The sequence below is a fragment of the Somniosus microcephalus genome, chromosome 19 (genome assembly GCF_052327205.1).
Source record: "Somniosus microcephalus isolate GS21.2 chromosome 19, FLI_Smic_1.0, whole genome shotgun sequence".
Classification (NCBI taxonomy): domain Eukaryota; kingdom Metazoa; phylum Chordata; class Chondrichthyes; order Squaliformes; family Somniosidae; genus Somniosus; species Somniosus microcephalus.
In genome coordinates this window covers 1,811,443-1,827,097 of record NC_141005.1, presented here as the reverse complement: position 1 = coordinate 1,827,097, position 15,655 = coordinate 1,811,443, and positions in this window count along the sequence as shown.

Genomic DNA, 15,655 nt, shown 5'->3' with positions numbered 1-15,655 from the left:
AGAAGGAGAAGATGAAGTCTGGAGGGTGAATCAGAAGAAGTAGAAGAAGGAGAAGGAGAAGGTGAGGTCTGGAGGGTGAATCAGAAGAAGCAGAAGAAGTAGAAGGAGAAGTTGAAGTCTGGCGGGTGAATCAGAAGAAGCAGAAGAAGGAGAAGGAGAAGGTGAAGTCTGGAGGGTGAATCAGAAGAAGCAGAAGAAGGAGAAGGAGAAGGTGAAGTCAGGAGGGTGAATCAGAAGAAGCAGAAGAAGGAGAAGGAGAAGGTGAAGTTAGAAGGGTGAATCAGAAGAAGCAGAAGAAGGAGAAGGAGAAGGTGAAGTCAGGGGGGTGAAGCAGAAGAAGTAGAAGAAGGACAAGGAGAAGGTGAAGTCAGGAGGGTGAAGCAGAAGAAGCAGAAGAAGGAGAAGGAGAAGGTGAAGTCTGGAGGGCGCAGCAGAAGAAGCAGAAGAAGGAGAAGGAGAAGGTGAAGTCTGGAGGGTGAAGCAGAAGAAGCAGAAGAAGGAGAAGGAGAAGGTGAAGTCTGGAGGGTGAATCAGAAGAAGTAGAAGAAGGAGAAGGAGAAGGTGAAGCCAGGAGGGTGAAGCAGAAGAAGCAGAAGAAGGAGAAGGAGAAGGTGAAGTCTGGAGGGTGAAGCAGAAGAAGCAGAAGAAGGAGAAGGAGAAGGTGAAGTCTGGAGGGCGAAGCAGAAGAAGCAGAAGAAGGAGAAGGAGAAGGTGAAGTCTGGAGGGTGAAGCAGAAGAAGCAGAAGAAGGAGAAGGAGAAGGTGAAGTCAGGGGGGTGAAGCAGAAGAAGTAGAAGAAGGAGAAGGAGAAGGTGAAGTCAGGAGGGTGAAGCAGAAGAAGCAGAAGAAGGAGAAGGAGAAGGGGAAGTCTGGAGGGTGAAGCAGTAGAAGCAGAATAAGGAGAAGGAGAAGGTGAAGTCTGGAGCGTGAAGCAGAAGAAGCAGAAGAAGGTGAAGGAGATGGTGAAGTCAGCAGGGTGAATCAGAAGAAGTAGAAGAAGGAGAAGGAGAAGGTGAAGTCTGGAGGGTGAATCAGAAGAAGTAGAAGAAGGAGAAGGAGAAGGTGAAGCCTGGAGGGTGAATCAGAAGAAGTAGAAGAAGGAGAAGGTGAAGTCTGGAGGGTGAATCAGAAGAAGCAGAAGAAGGAGAAGGAGAAGGTGAAGTCTGGAGGGAGAAGCAGAAGAAGTAGAAGAAGGAGAAGGAGAAGGTGAAGTCTGGAGGGTGAATCGGAAGAAGTAGAAGAAGGAGAAGGAGAAGGTGAAGTCTGGAGGGTGAATCAGAAGAAGTAGAAGAAGGAGAAGGAGAAGGTGAAGTCTGGAGGGTGAATCAGAAGAAGCAGAAGAAGGAGAAGGAGAAGGTGAAGTCTGGAGGGTGAATCAGAAGAAGCAGAAGAAGGAGAAGGAGAAGGTGAAGTCTGGAGGGTGAATCAGAAGAAGCAGAAGAAGTAGAAGGAGAAGGTGAAGTCTGGAGGGTGAATCAGAAGAAGTAGAAGAAGGAGAAGGAGAAGGTGATGTCTGGAGGGTGAATCAGAGGAAGCAGAAGAAGGAGAAGGAGAAGGTGAAGTCAGAAGGGTGAATCAGAAGAAGCAGAAGAAGGAGAAGGAGAAGGTGAAGTCTGGAGGGTGAATCAGAAGAAGCAGAAGAAGGAGAAGGAGAAGGTGAAGTCTGGAGGGAGAAGCAGAAAAAGTAGAAGAAGGAGAAGGAGAAGGTGAAGTCTGGAGGGTGAATCAGAAGAAGTAGAAGAAGGAGAAGGAGAAGGTGAAGTCTGGAGGGTGAATCGGAAGAAGTAGAAGAAGGAGAAGGAGAAGGTGAAGTCTGGAGGGTGAATCAGAAGAAGCAGAAGAAGGAGAAGGAGAAGGTGAAGTCGTTAGTGTGAATCAGAAGAAGAAGAAGAAGGAGAAGGAGAAGGTATAGTCTCGAGGGTGAATCAGAAGAAGTAGAAGAAGGAGAAGGAGAAGGTGAAGTCTGGAGGGTGAATCAGAAGAAGCAGAAGAAGGAGAACGAGAAGGTGAAGTCTGGAGGGTGAATCAGAAGAAGCAGAAGAAGGAGAAGGAGAAGGTGAAGTCTGGAGGGTGAATCAGAAGAAGCAGAAGAAGGAGAAGGAGAAGGTGAAGTCTGGAGGGTGAATCAGAAGAAGCAGAAGAAGGAGAAGGAGAAGGTGAAGTCTGGAGGGTGAATCAGAAGAAGTAGAAGAAGGAGAAGGAGAAGGTGAAGTCTGGAGGGTGAATCAGAAGAAGCAGAAGAAGGAGAAGGAGAAGGTGAAGTCAGGAGGGTGAATCAGAAGAAGCAGAAGAAGGAGAAGGAGAAGGTGAAGTCTGGAGGGTGAATCAGAGGAAGCAGAAGAAGGAGAAGGTGAAGTCTGGAGGGTGAATCAGAAGAAGCAGAAGAAGGAGAAGGAGAAGGTGAAGTCTGGAGGGTGAATCAGAAGAAGCAGAAGAAGGAGAAGGAGAAGGTGAAGTCTGGAGGGTGAATCAGAAGAAGCAGAAGAAGGAGAAGGAGAAGGTGAAGTCTGGAGGGTGAATCAGAAGAAGCAGAAGAAGGAGAAGGAGAAGGTGAAGTCTGGAGGGTGAATCAGAAGAAGTAGAAGAAGGAGAAGGAGAAGGTGAAGTCTGGAGGGTGAATCAGAAGAAGCAGAAGAAGGAGAAGGAGAAGGTGAAGTCAGGAGGGTGAATCAGAAGAAGCAGAAGAAGGAGAAGGAGAAGGTGAAGTCTGGAGGGTGAATCAGAAGAAGCAGAAGAAGGAGAAGGAGAAGGTGAAGTCTGGAGGGTGAATCAGAAGAAGTAGAAGAAGGAGAAGGAGAAGTTGAAGTCTGGAGGGTGAAGCAGAAGAAGTAGAAGAAGGAGAAGGAGAAGGTGAAGTCAGGAGGGTGAATCAGAAGAAGCAGAAGAAGGAGAAAGGAGAAGGTGAAGTCTGGAGGGTGAATCAGAAGAATCAGAAGAAGGAGAAGGAGAAGGTGAAGTCTGGAGGGTGAATCAGAAGAAGCAGAAGAAAGAGAAGGAGAAGGTGAAGTCTGGAGAGTGAAGCAGAAGAAGCAGAAGAAGGAGAAGGAGAAGGTGAAGACTGGAGGGTAAATCAGAAGATGTAAAAGAAGGAGAAGGAGAAGGTGAAGTCTGGAGGGTGAATCAGAAGAAGTAGAAGAAGGAGAAGGAGAAGGTGAAGTCTGGAGGGTGAATCAGAAGAAGCAGAAGAAGGAGAAGGAGGAGATGAAATCTGGAGGGTGAATCAGAAGAAGTAGAAGAAGGAGAAGGAGAAGGTGAGGTCTGGAGGGTGAATCAGAAGAAGCAGAAGAAGGAGAAGGAGATGGTGAAGTCTGGAGGGTGAATCAGAAGAAGCAGAAGAAGAAGAAGGAGAAGGTGAAGTCTGGAGGGTGAATCAGAAGAAGCAGAAGAAGGAGAAGGAGAAGGTGAAGTCAGGAGGGTGAATCAGAAGAAGTAGAAGAAGGAGAAGGAGAAGGTGAAGTTAGGAGGGTGAATCAGGAGAAGCAGAAGAAGGAGAAGGAGAAGGTGAAGTCAGGGGGGTGAAGCAGAAGAAGTAGAAGAAGGAGAAGGAGAAGGTGAAGTCAGGAGGGAGAAGCAGAAGAAGCAGAATAAGGAGAAGGAGAAGGTGAAGTCTGGAGGGCGCAGCAGAAGAAGCAGAAGAAGGAAAAGGAGAAGGTGAAGTCTGGAGGGTGAAGCAGAAGAAGCAGAAGAAGGAGAAGGAGAAGGTGAAGTCTGGAGGGTGAATCAGAAGAAGTAGAAGAAGGAGAAGGAGAAGGTGAAGTCAGGAGGGTGAAGCAGAAGAAGCAGAAGAAGAAGGAGAAGGTGAAGTCTGGAGGGTGAAGCAGAAGAAGTAGAAGAAGGAGAAGGAAAAGGTGACGTCAGGAGGGTGAATCAGAAGAGGTAGAAGAAGGAGAAGGAGAAGGTGAAGTCAGGAGGGTGAATCAGAAGAAGCAGAAGAAGGAGAAGGAGAAGGTGAAGTCTGGAGGGTGAATCAGAAGAATCAGAAGAAGGAGAAGGAGAAGGTGAAGTCTGGAGGGTGAATCAGAAGAAGGAGAAGAAAGAGAAGGAGAAGTTGAAGTCTGGAGGGTGAAGCAGAAGAAGGAGAAGAAGGAGAAGGAGAAGGTGAAGACTGGAGGGTGAAACAGAAGAAGTAGAAGAAGGAGAAGGAGAAGGTGAAGTCTGGAGGGTGAATCAGAAGATGTAGAAGAAGGAGAAGGAGAAGGTGAAGTCTGGAGGGTGAATCAGAAGAAGCAGAAGAAGGAGAAGGAGAAGGTGAAGTCTGGAGGGTGAATCTGAAGAAGCAGAAGAAGGAGAAGGAGAAGATGAAGTCTGGAGGGTGAATCAGAAGAAGTAGAAGAAGGAGAAGGAGCAGGTGAGGTCTGGAGGGTGAATCAGAAGAAGCAGAAGAAGGAGAAGGAGAAGTTGAAGTCTGGCGGGTGAATCAGAAGAAGCAGAAGAAGGAGAAGGAGAAGGTGAAGTCTGGAGGGTGAATCAGAAGAAGCAGAAGAAGGAGAAGGAGAAGTTGAAGTCAGGAGGGTGAATCAGAAGAAGCAGAAGAAGGAGAAGGAGAAGGTGAAGTTAGAAGGGTGAATCAGAAGAAGCAGAAGAAGGAGAAGGAGAAGCTGAAGTCAGGGGGGTGAAGCAGAAGAAGTAGAAGAAGGACAAGGAGAAGGTGAAGTCAGGAGGGTGAAGCAGAAGAAGCAGAAGAAGGAGAAGGAGAAGGTGAAGTCTGGAGGGCGCAGCAGAAGAAGCAGAAGAAGGAGAAGGAGAAGGTGAAGTCTGGAGGGTGAAGCAGAAGAAGCAGAAGAAGGAGAAGGAGAAGGTGAAGTCTGGAGGGTGAATCAGAAGAAGTAGAAGAAGGACAAGGAGAAGGTGAAGTCAGGAGGGTGAAGCAGAAGAAGCAGAAGAAGGAGAAGGAGAAGGTGAAGTCTGGAGGGTGAAGCAGAAGCAGCAGAAGAAGAAGAAGGAGAAGGTGAAGTCTGGAGGGTGAAGCAGAAGAAGCAGAAGAAGGAGAAGGAGAAGGTGAAGTCAGGGGGGTGAAGCAGAAGAAGTAGAAGAAGGAGAAGGAGAAGGTGAAGTCAGGAGGGTGAAGCAGAAGAAGCAGAAGAAGGAGAAGGAGAAGGGGATGTCTGGAGGGTGAAGCAGTAGAAGCAGAATAAGGAGAAGGAGAAGGTGAAGCCTGGAGGGTGAATCAGAAGAAGTAGAAGAAGGAGAAGGTGAAGTCTGGAGGGTGAATCAGAAGAAGCAGAAGAAGGAGAAGGAGAAGGTGAAGTCTGGAGGGAGAAGCAGAAGAAGTAGAAGAAGGAGAAGGAGAAGGTGAAGTCTGGAGGGTGAATCGGAAGAAGTAGAAGAAGGTGAAGGAGAAGGTGAAGTCTGGAGGGTGAATCAGAAGAAGTAGAAGAAGGAGAAGGAGAAGGTGAAGTCTGGAGGGTGAATCAGAAGAAGCAGAAGAAGGAAAAGGAGAAGGTGAAGTCTGGAGGGTGAATCAGAAGAAGCAGAAGAAGGAGAAGGAGAAGGTGAAGTCTGGAGGGTGAATCAGAAGAAGCAGAAGAAGTAGAAGGAGAAGGTGAAGTCTGGAGGGTGAATCAGAAGAAGTAGAAGAAGGAGAAGGAGAAGGTGATGTCTGGAGGGTGAATCAGAGGAAGCAGAAGAAGGAGAACGAGAAGGTGAAGTCAGAAGGGTGAATCAGAAGAAGCAGAAGAAGGAGAAGGAGAAGTCTGGAGGGTGAATCAGAAGAAGCAGAAGAAGGAGAAGGAGAAGGTGAAGTCTGGAGGGAGAAGCAGAAAAAGTAGAAGAAGGAGAAGGAGAAGGTGAAGTCTGGAGGGTGAATCAGAAGAAGTAGAAGAAGGAGAAGGAGAAGGTGAAGTCTGGAGGGTGAATCGGAAGAAGTAGAAGAAGGAGAAGGAGAAGGTGAAGTCTGGAGGGTGAATCAGAAGAAGCAGAAGAAGGAGAAGGAGAAGGTGAAGTCAGGAGGGTGAATCAGAAGAAGCAGAAGAAGGAGAAGGAGAAGGTGAAGTTAGAAGGGTGAATCAGAAGAAGCAGAAGAAGGAAAAGGAGAAGGTGAAGTCAGGGGGGTGAAGCAGAAGAAGTAGAAGAAGGACAAGGAGAAGGTGAAGTCAGGAGGGTGAAGCAGAAGAAGCAGAAGAAGGAGAAGGAGAAGGTGAAGTCTGGAGGGCGCTGCAGAAGAAGCAGAAGAAGGAGAAGGAGAAGGTGAAGTCTGGAGGGTGAAGCAGAAGAAGCAGAAGAAGGAGAAGGAGAAGGTGAAGTCTGGAGGGCGAAGCAGAAGAAGCAGAAGAAGGAGAAGGAGAAGGTGAAGTCTGGAGGGTGAAGCAGAAGAAGCAGAAGAAGGAGAAGGAGAAGGTGAAGTCAGGGGGGTGAAGCAGAAGAAGTAGAAGAAGGAGAAGGAGAAGGTGAAGTCAGGAGGGTGAAGCAGAAGAAGCAGAAGAAGGAGAAGGAGAAGGGGAAGTCTGGAGGGTGAAGCAGTAGAAGCAGAATAAGGAGAAGGAGAAGGTGAAGCCTGGAGGGTGAATCAGAAGAAGTAGAAGAAGGAGAAGGTGAAGTCTGGAGGGTGAATCAGAAGAAGCAGAAGAAGGAGAAGGAGAAGGTGAAGTCTGGAGGGTGAATCAGAAGAAGTAGAAGAAGGAGAAGGAGAAGGTGAAGTCTGGAGGGTGAATCAGAAGAAGCAGAAGAAGGAGAAGGAGAAGGTGAAGTCTGGAGGGTGAATCAGAAGAAGCAGAAGAAGGAGAAGGAGAAGGTGAAGTCTGGAGGGTGAATCAGAAGAAGCAGAAGAAGTAGAAGGAGAAGGTGAAGTCTGGAGGGTGAATCAGAAGAAGTAGAAGAAGGAGAAGGAGAAGGTGATGTCTGGAGGGTGATTCAGAGGAAGCAGAAGAAGGAGAAGGAGAAGGTGAAGTCAGAAGGGTGAATCAGAAGAAGCAGAAGAAGGAGAAGGAGAAGGTGAAGTCTGGAGGGTGAATCAGAAGAAGCAGAAGAAGGAGAAGGAGAAGGTGAAGTCTGGAGGGAGAAGCAGAAAAAGTAGAAGAAGGAGAAGGAGAAGGTGAAGTCTGGAGGGTGAATCAGAAGAAGTTGAAGAAGGAGAAGGAGAAGGTGAAGTCTGGAGGGTGAATCGGAAGAAGTAGAAGAAGGAGAAGGAGAAGGTGAAGTCTGGAGGGTGAATCAGAAGAAGCAGAAGAAGGAGAAGGAGAAGGTGAAGTCAGGAGGGTGAATCAGAAGAAGCAGAAGAAGGAGAAGGAGAAGGTGAAGTTAGAAGGGTGAATCAGAAGAAGCAGAAGAAGGAGAAGGAGAAGGTGAAGTCAGGGGGGTGAAGCAGAAGAAGTAGATGAAGGACAAGGAGAAGGTGAAGTCAGGAGGGTGAAGCAGAAGAAGCAGAAGAAGGAGAAGGAGAAGGTGAAGTCTGGAGGGCGCAGCAGAAGAAGCAGAAGAAGGAGAAGGAGAAGGTGAAGTCTGGAGGGTGAAGCAGAAGAAGCAGAAGAAGGAGAAGGAGAAGGTGAAGTCTGGAGGGTGAATCAGAAGAAGTAGAAGAAGGAGAAGGAGAAGGTGAAGTCAGGAGAGTGAAGCAGAAGAAGCAGAAGAAGGAGAAGGAGAAGGTGAAGTCTGGAGGGTGAAGCAGAAGAAGCTGAAGAAGGAGAAGGAGAAGGTGAAGTCTGGAGGGCGAAGCAGAAGAAGCAGAAGAAGGAGAAGGAGAAGGTGAAGTCTGGAGGGTGAAGCAGATGAAGCAGAAGAAGGAGAAGGAGAAGGTGAAGTCAGGGGGGTGAAGCAGAAGAAGTAGAAGAAGGAGAAGGAGAAGGTGAAGTCAGGAGGGTGAAGCAGAAGAAGCAGAAGAAGGAGAAGGAGAAGGGGAAGTCTGGAGGGTGAAGCAGTAGAAGCAGAATAAGGAGAAGGAGAAGGTGAAGCCTGGAGGGTGCATCAGAAGAAGTAGAAGAAGGAGAAGGTGAAGTCTGGAGGGTGAATCAGAAGAAGCAGAAGAAGGAGAAGGAGAAGGTGAAGTCTGGAGGGAGAAGCAGAAGAAGTAGAAGAAGGAGAAGGAGAAGGTGAAGTCTGGAGGGTGAATCGGAAGAAGTAGAAGAAGGAGAAGGAGAAGGTGAAGTCTGGAGGGTGAATCAGAAGAAGTAGAAGAAGGAGAAGGAGAAGGTGAAGTCTGGAGGGTGAATCAGAAGAAGCAGAAGAAGGAGAAGGAGAAGGTGAAGTCTGGAGGGTGAATCAGAAGAAGCAGAAGAAGGAGAAGGAGAAGGTGAAGTCTGGAGGGTGAATCAGAAGAAGCAGAAGAAGTAGAAGGAGAAGGTGAAGTCTGGAGGGTGAATCAGAAGAAGTAGAAGAAGGAGAAGGAGAAGGTGATGTCTGGAGGGTGAATCAGAGGAAGCAGAAGAAGGAGAAGGAGAAGGTGAAGTCAGAAGGGTGAATCAGAAGAAGCAGAAGAAGGAGAAGGAGAAGGTGAAGTCTGGAGGGTGAATCAGAAGAAGCAGAAGAAGGAGAAGGAGAAGGTGAAGTCTGGAGGGTGAATCAGAAGAAGTAGAAGAAGGAGAAGGAGAAGGTGAAGTCTGGAGGGTGAATCGGAAGAAGTAGAAGAAGGAGAAGGAGAAGGTGAAGTCTGGAGGGTGAATCAGAAGAAGCAGAAGAAGGAGAAGGAGAAGGTGAAGTCGTTAGTGTGAATCAGAAGAAGAAGAAGAAGGAGAAGGAGAAGGTATAGTCTCGAGGGTGAATCAGAAGAAGTAGAAGAAGGAGAAGGAGAAGGTGAAGTCTGGAGGGTGAATCAGAAGGAGCAGAAGAAGGAGAAGGAGAAGGTGAAGTCTGGAGGGTGAATCAGAAGAAGCAGAAGAAGGAGAAGGAGAAGGTGAAGTCTGGAGGGTGAATCAGAAGAAGCAGAAGAAGGAGAAGGAGAAGGTGAAGTCTGGAGGGTGAATCAGAAGAAGCAGAAGAAGGAGAAGGAGAAGGTGAAGTCTGGAGGGTGAATCAGAAGAAGTAGAAGAAGGAGAAGGAGAAGGTGAAGTCTGGAGGGTGAATCAGAAGAAGCAGAAGAAGGAGAAGGAGAAGGTGAAGTCAGGAGGGTGAATCAGAAGAAGCAGAAGAAGGAGAAGGAGAAGGTGAAGTCTGGAGGGTGAATCAGAGGAAGCAGAAGAAGGAGAAGGTGAAGTCTGGAGGGTGAATCAGAAGAAGTAGAAGAAGGAGAAGGAGAAGTTGAAGTCTGGAGGGTGAAGCAGAAGAAGTAGAAGAAGGAGAAGGAGAAGGTGAAGTCAGGAGGGTGAATCAGAAGAAGCAGAAGAAGGAGAAAGGAGAAGGTGAAGTCTGGAGGGTGAATCAGAAGAATCAGAAGAAGGAGAAGGAGAAGGTGAAGTCTGGAGGGTGAATCAGAAGAAGCAGAAGAAAGAGAAGGAGAAGGTGAAGTCTGGAGAGTGAAGCAGAAGAAGCAGAAGAAGGAGAAGGAGAAGGTGAAGACTGGAGGGTAAATCAGAAGACGTAGAAGAAGGAGAAGGAGAAGGTGAAGTCTGGAGGGTGAATCAGAAGAAGTAGAAGAAGGAGAAGGAGAAGGTGAAGTCTGGAGGGTGAATCAGAAGAAGCAGAAGAAGGAGAAGGAGGAGATGAAATCTGGAGGGTGAATCAGAAGAAGTAGAAGAAGGAGAAGGAGAAGGTGAGGTCTGGAGGGTGAATCAGAAGAAGCAGAAGAAGGAGAAGGAGATGGTGAAGTCTGGAGGGTGAATCAGAAGAAGCAGAAGAAGAAGAAGGAGAAGGTGAAGTCTGGAGGGTGAATCAGAAGAAGCAGAAGAAGGAGAAGGAGAAGGTGAAGTCAGGAGGGTGAATCAGAAGAGGCAGAAGAAGGAGAAGGTGAAGTTAGGAGGGTGAATCAGGAGAAGCAGAAGAAGGAGAAGGAGAAGGTGAAGTCAGGGGGGTGAAGCAGAAGAAGTAGAAGAAGGAGAAGGAGAAGGTGAAGTCAGGAGGGAGAAGCAGAAGAAGCAGAATAAGGAGAAAGAGAAGGTGAAGTCTGGAGGGCGCAGCAGAAGAAGCAGAAGAAGGAAAAGGAGAAGGTGAAGTCTGGAGGGTGAAGCAGAAGAAGCAGAAGAAGGAGAAGGAGAAGGTGAAGTCTGGAGGGTGAATCAGAAGAAGTAGAAGAAGGAGAAGGAGAAGGTGAAGTCAGGAGGGTGAAGCAGAAGAAGCAGAAGAAGGAGAAAGAGAAGGTGAAGTCTGGAGGGTGAAGCAGAAGAAGTAGAAGAAGGAGAAGGAAAAGGTGACGTCAGGAGGGTGAATCAGAAGAGGTAGAAGAAGGAGAAGGAGAAGGTGAAGTCAGGAGGGTGAATCAGAAGAAGCAGAAGAAGGAGCAGGAGAAGGTGACGTCTGGAGGGTGAATCAGAAGAATCAGAAGAAGGAGAAGGAGAAGGTGATGTCTGGAGGGTGAATCAGAGGAAGCAGAAGAAGGAGAAGGAGAAGGTGAAGTCAGAAGGGTGAATCAGAAGAAGCAGAAGAAGGACAAGGAGAAGGTGAAGTCTGGAGGGTGAATCAGAAGAAGCAGAAGAAGGAGAAGGAGAAGGTGAAGTCTGGAGGGAGAAGCAGAAAAAGTAAAAGAAGGAGAAGGAGAAGGTGAAGTCTGGAGGGTGAATCAGAAGAAGTAGAAGAAGGAGAAGGAGAAGATGAAGTCTGGAGGGTGAATCGGAAGAAGTAGAAGAAGGAGAAGGAGAAGGTGAAGTCTGGAGGGTGAATCAGAAGAAGCAGAAGAAGGAGAAGGAGAAGGTGAAGTCGTTAGTGTGAATCAGAAGAAGTAGAAGAAGGAGAAGGAGAAGGTATAGTCTCGAGGTTGAATCAGAAGAAGTGGACGAAGGAGAAGGAGAAGGTGAAGTCTGGAGGGTGAATCAGAAGATGCAGAAGAAGGAGAAGGAGAAGATGAAGTCTGGCGGATGAATCAGAAGAAGTAGAAGAAGGAGAAGGAGAAGGTGAAGTCTGGAGGGTGAATCAGAAGAAGCAGAAGAAGGAGAAGGAGAAGGTGAAGTCTGGAGGGTGAATCAGAAGAAGCAGTAGAAGGAGAAGGAGAAGGTGAAGTCTGGAGGTTGAATCAGAAGAAGCAGAAGAAGGAGAAGGAGAAGGTGAAGTCTGGAGGGTGAATCAGAAGAAGCAGAAGAAGGAGTAGGAGAAGGTGAAGTCTGGAGGGTGAATCAGAAGAAGTAGAAGAAGGAGAAGGAGAAGGTGAAGTCTGGAGGGTGAATCAGAAGAAGCAGAAGAAGGAGAAGGAGAAGGTGAAGTCAGGAGGGTGAATCAGAAGAAGCAGAAGAAGGAGAAGGAGAAGGTGAAGTCTGGAGTGTGAATCAGAAGAAGCAGAAGAAGGAGAAGGAGAAGGTGAAGTCTGGAGGGTGAATCAGAAGAAGGAGAAGAAGGAGAAGGAGAAGTTGAAGTCTGGAGGGTGAAGCAGAAGAAGTAGAAGAAGGAGAAGGAGAAGGTGAAGTCAGGAGGGTGAATCAGAAGAAGCAGAAGAAGGAGAAAGGAGAAGGTGAAGTCTGGAGGGTGAATCAGAAGAATCAGAAGAAGGAGAAGGAGAAGGTGAAGTCTGGAGGGTGAATCAGAAGAAGCAGAAGAAAGAGAAGGAGAAGGTGATGTCTGGAGAGTGAAGCAGAAGAAGCAGAAGAAGGAGAAGGAGAAGGTGAAGACTGGAGGGTAAATCAGAAGATGTAGAAGAAGGAGAAGGAGAAGGTGAAGTCTGGAGGGTGAATCAGAAGAAGTAGAAGAAGGAGAAGGAGAAGGTGAAGTCTGGAGGGTGAATCAGAAGATGCAGAAGAAGGAGAAGGAGGAGATGAAATCTGGAGGGTGAATCAGAAGAAGTAGAAGAAGGAGAAGGAGAAGGTGAGGTCTGGAGGGTGAATCAGAAGAAGCAGAAGAAGGAGAAGGAGATGGTGAAGTCTGGAGGGTGAATCAGAAGAAGCAGAAGAAGAAGAAGGAGAAGGTGAAGTCAGGAGGGTGAATCAGAAGAGGCAGAAGAAGGAGAAGGTGAAGTTAGGAGGGTGAATCAGGAGAAGCAGAAGAAGGAGAAGGAGAAGGTGAAGTCAGGGGGGTGAAGCAGAAGAAGTAGAAGAAGGAGAAGGAGAAGGTGAAGTCAGGAGGGAGAAGCAGAAGAAGCAGAATAAGGAGAAGGAGAAGGTGAAGTCTGGAGGGCGCAGCAGAAGAAGCAGAAGAAGGAAAAGGAGAAGGTGAAGTCTGGAGGGTGAAGCAGAAGAAGCAGAAGAAGGAGAAGGAGAAGGTGAAGTCTGGAGGGTGAATCAGAAGAAGTAGAAGAAGGAGAAGGAGAAGGTGAAGTCAGGAGGGTGAAGCAGAAGAAGCAGAAGAAGGAGAAAGAGAAGGTGAAGTCTGGAGGGTGAAGCAGAAGAAGTAGAAGAAGGAGAAGGAAAAGGTGACGTCAGGAGGGTGAATCAGAAGAGGTAGAAGAAGGAGAAGGAGAAGGTGAAGTCAGGAGGGTGAATCAGAAGAAGCAGAAGAAGGAGCAGGAGAAGGTGACGTCTGGAGGGTGAATCAGAAGAATCAGAAGAAGGAGAAGGAGAAGGTGATGTCTGGAGGGTGAATCAGAGGAAGCAGAAGAAGGAGAAGGAGAAGGTGAAGTCAGAAGGGTGAATCAGAAGAAGCAGAAGAAGGACAAGGAGAAGGTGAAGTCTGGAGGGTGAATCAGAAGAAGCAGAAGAAGGAGAAGGAGAAGGTGAAGTCTGGAGGGAGAAGCAGAAAAAGTAAAAGAAGGAGAAGGAGAAGGTGAAGTCTGGAGGGTGAATCAGAAGAAGTAGAAGAAGGAGAAGGAGAAGATGAAGTCTGGAGGGTGAATCGGAAGAAGTAGAAGAAGGAGAAGGAGAAGGTGAAGTCTGGAGGGTGAATCAGAAGAAGCAGAAGAAGGAGAAGGAGAAGGTGAAGTCGTTAGTGTGAATCAGAAGAAGTAGAAGAAGGAGAAGGAGAAGGTATAGTCTCGAGGTTGAATCAGAAGAAGTGGACGAAGGAGAAGGAGAAGGTGAAGTCTGGAGGGTGAATCAGAAGATGCAGAAGAAGGAGAAGGAGAAGATGAAGTCTGGCGGATGAATCAGAAGAAGTAGAAGAAGGAGAAGGAGAAGGTGAAGTCTGGAGGGTGAATCAGAAGAAGCAGAAGAAGGAGAAGGAGAAGGTGAAGTCTGGAGGGTGAATCAGAAGAAGCAGTAGAAGGAGAAGGAGAAGGTGAAGTCTGGAGGGTGAATCAGAAGAAGCAGAAGAAGGAGAAGGAGAAGGTGAAGTCTGGAGGGTGAATCAGAAGAAGCAGAAGAAGGAGAAGGAGAAGGTGAAGTCTGGAGGGTGAATCAGAAGAAGTAGAAGAAGGAGAAGGAGAAGGTGAAGTCTGGAGGGTGAATCAGAAGAAGCAGAAGAAGGAGAAGGAGAAGGTGAAGTCAGGAGGGTGAATCAGAAGAAGCAGAAGAAGGAGAAGGAGAAGGTGAAGTCTGGAGTGTGAATCAGAAGAAGCAGAAGAAGGAGAAGGAGAAGGTGAAGTCTGGAGGGTGAATCAGAAGAAGGAGAAGAAGGAGAAGGAGAAGTTGAAGTCTGGAGGGTGAAGCAGAAGAAGTAGAAGAAGGAGAAGGAGAAGGTGAAGTCAGGAGGGTGAATCAGAAGAAGCAGAAGAAGGAGAAAGGAGAAGGTGAAGTCTGGAGGGTGAATCAGAAGAATCAGAAGAAGGAGAAGGAGAAGGTGAAGTCTGGAGGGTGAATCAGAAGAAGCAGAAGAAAGAGAAGGAGAAGGTGATGTCTGGAGAGTGAAGCAGAAGAAGCAGAAGAAGGAGAAGGAGAAGGTGAAGACTGGAGGGTAAATCAGAAGATGTAGAAGAAGGAGAAGGAGAAGGTGAAGTCTGGAGGGTGAATCAGAAGAAGTAGAAGAAGGAGAAGGAGAAGGTGAAGTCTGGAGGGTGAATCAGAAGAAGCAGAAGAAGGAGAAGGAGGAGATGAAATCTGGAGGGTGAATCAGAAGAAGTAGAAGAAGGAGAAGGAGAAGGTGAGGTCTGGAGGGTGAATCAGAAGAAGCAGAAGAAGGAGAAGGAGATGGTGAAGTCTGGAGGGTGAATCAGAAGAAGCAGAAGAAGAAGAAGGAGAAGGTGAAGTCTGGAGGGTGAATCAGAAGAAGCAGTAGAAGGAGAAGGAGAAGGTGAAGTTAGGAGGGTGAATCAGGAGAAGGAGAAGAAGGAGAAGGAGAAGGTGAAGTCAGGGGGGTGAAGCAGAAGAAGTAGAAGAAGGAGAAGGAGAAGGTGAAGTCAGGAGGGAGAAGGAGAAGAAGCAGAATAAGGAGAAGGAGAAGGTGAAGTCTGGAGGGCGCAGCAGAAGAAGCAGAAGAAGGAAAAGGAGAAGGTGAAGTCTGGAGGGTGAAGCAGAAGAAGCAGAAGAAGGAGAAGGAGAAGGTGAAGTCTGGAGGGTGAATCAGAAGAAGTAGAAGAAGGAGAAGGAGAAGGTGAAGTCTGGAGGGTGAATCAGAAGAAGCAGAAGAAGGAGAAGGAGAAGGTGAAGTCTGGAGGGTGAATCAGAAGAAGCAGAAGAAGGAGAAGGAGAAGGTGAAGTCTGGAGGGCGAATCAGAAGAAGCAGAAGAAGTAGAAGGAGAAGGTGAAGTCTGGAGGGTGAATCAGAAGAAGTAGAAGAAGGAGAAGGAGAAGGTGATGTCTGGAGGGTGAATCAGAGGAAGCAGAAGAAGGAGAAGGAGAAGGTGAAGTCAGAAGGGTGAATCAAAGAAGCAGAAGAAGGAGAAGGAGAAGGTGAAGTCTGGAGGGTGAATCAGAAGAAGCAGAAGAAGGAGAAGGAGAAGGTGAAATCTGGAGGGAGAAGCAGAAAAAGTAGAAGAAGGAGAAGGAGAAGGTGAAGTCTGGAGGGTGAATCAGAAGAAGTAGAAGAAGGAGAAGGAGAAGGTGAAGTCTGGAGGGTGAATCGGAAGAAGTAGAAGAAGGAGAAGGAGAAGGTGAAGTCTGGAGGGTGAATCAGAAGAAGCAGAAGAAGGAGAAGGAGAAGGTGAAGTCGTTAGTGTGAATCAGAAGAAGGAGAAGAAGGAGAAGGAGAAGGTATAGTCTCGAGGGTGAATCAGAAGAAGTGGACGAAGGAGAAGGAGAAGGTGAAGTCTGGAGGGTGAATCAGAAGAAGCAGAAGATGGAGAAGGAGAAGGTGAAGTCTGGAGGGTGAATCAGAAGAAGCAGAAGAAGGAGAAGGAGAAGGTGAAGTCTGGAGGGTGAATCAGAAGAAGTAGAAGAAGGAGAAGGAGAAGGTGAAGTCTGGAGGGTGAATCAGAAGAAGCAGAAGAAGGAGAAGGAGAAGGTGAAGTCAGGAGGGTGAATCAGAAGAAGCAGAAGAAGGAGAAGGAGAAGGTGAAGTCTGGAGGGTGAATCAGAAGAAGCAGAAGAAGGAGAAGGAGAAGGTGAAGTCTGGAGGGTGAATCAGAAGAAGTAGAAGAAGGAGAAGGAGAAGTTGAAGTCTGGAGGGTGAAGCAGAAGAAGTAGAAGAAGGAGAAGGAGAAGGTGAAGTCAGGAGGGTGAATCAGAAGAAGCAGAAGAAGGAGAAAGGAGAAGGTGAAGTCTGGAGGGTGAATCAGAAGAATCAGAAGAAGGAGAAGGAGAAGGTGAAGTCTGGAGGGTGAATCAGAAGAAGCAGAAGAAAGAGAAGGAGAAGGTGAAGTCTGGAGAGTGAAGAAGAAGAAGCAGAAGAAGGAGAAGGAG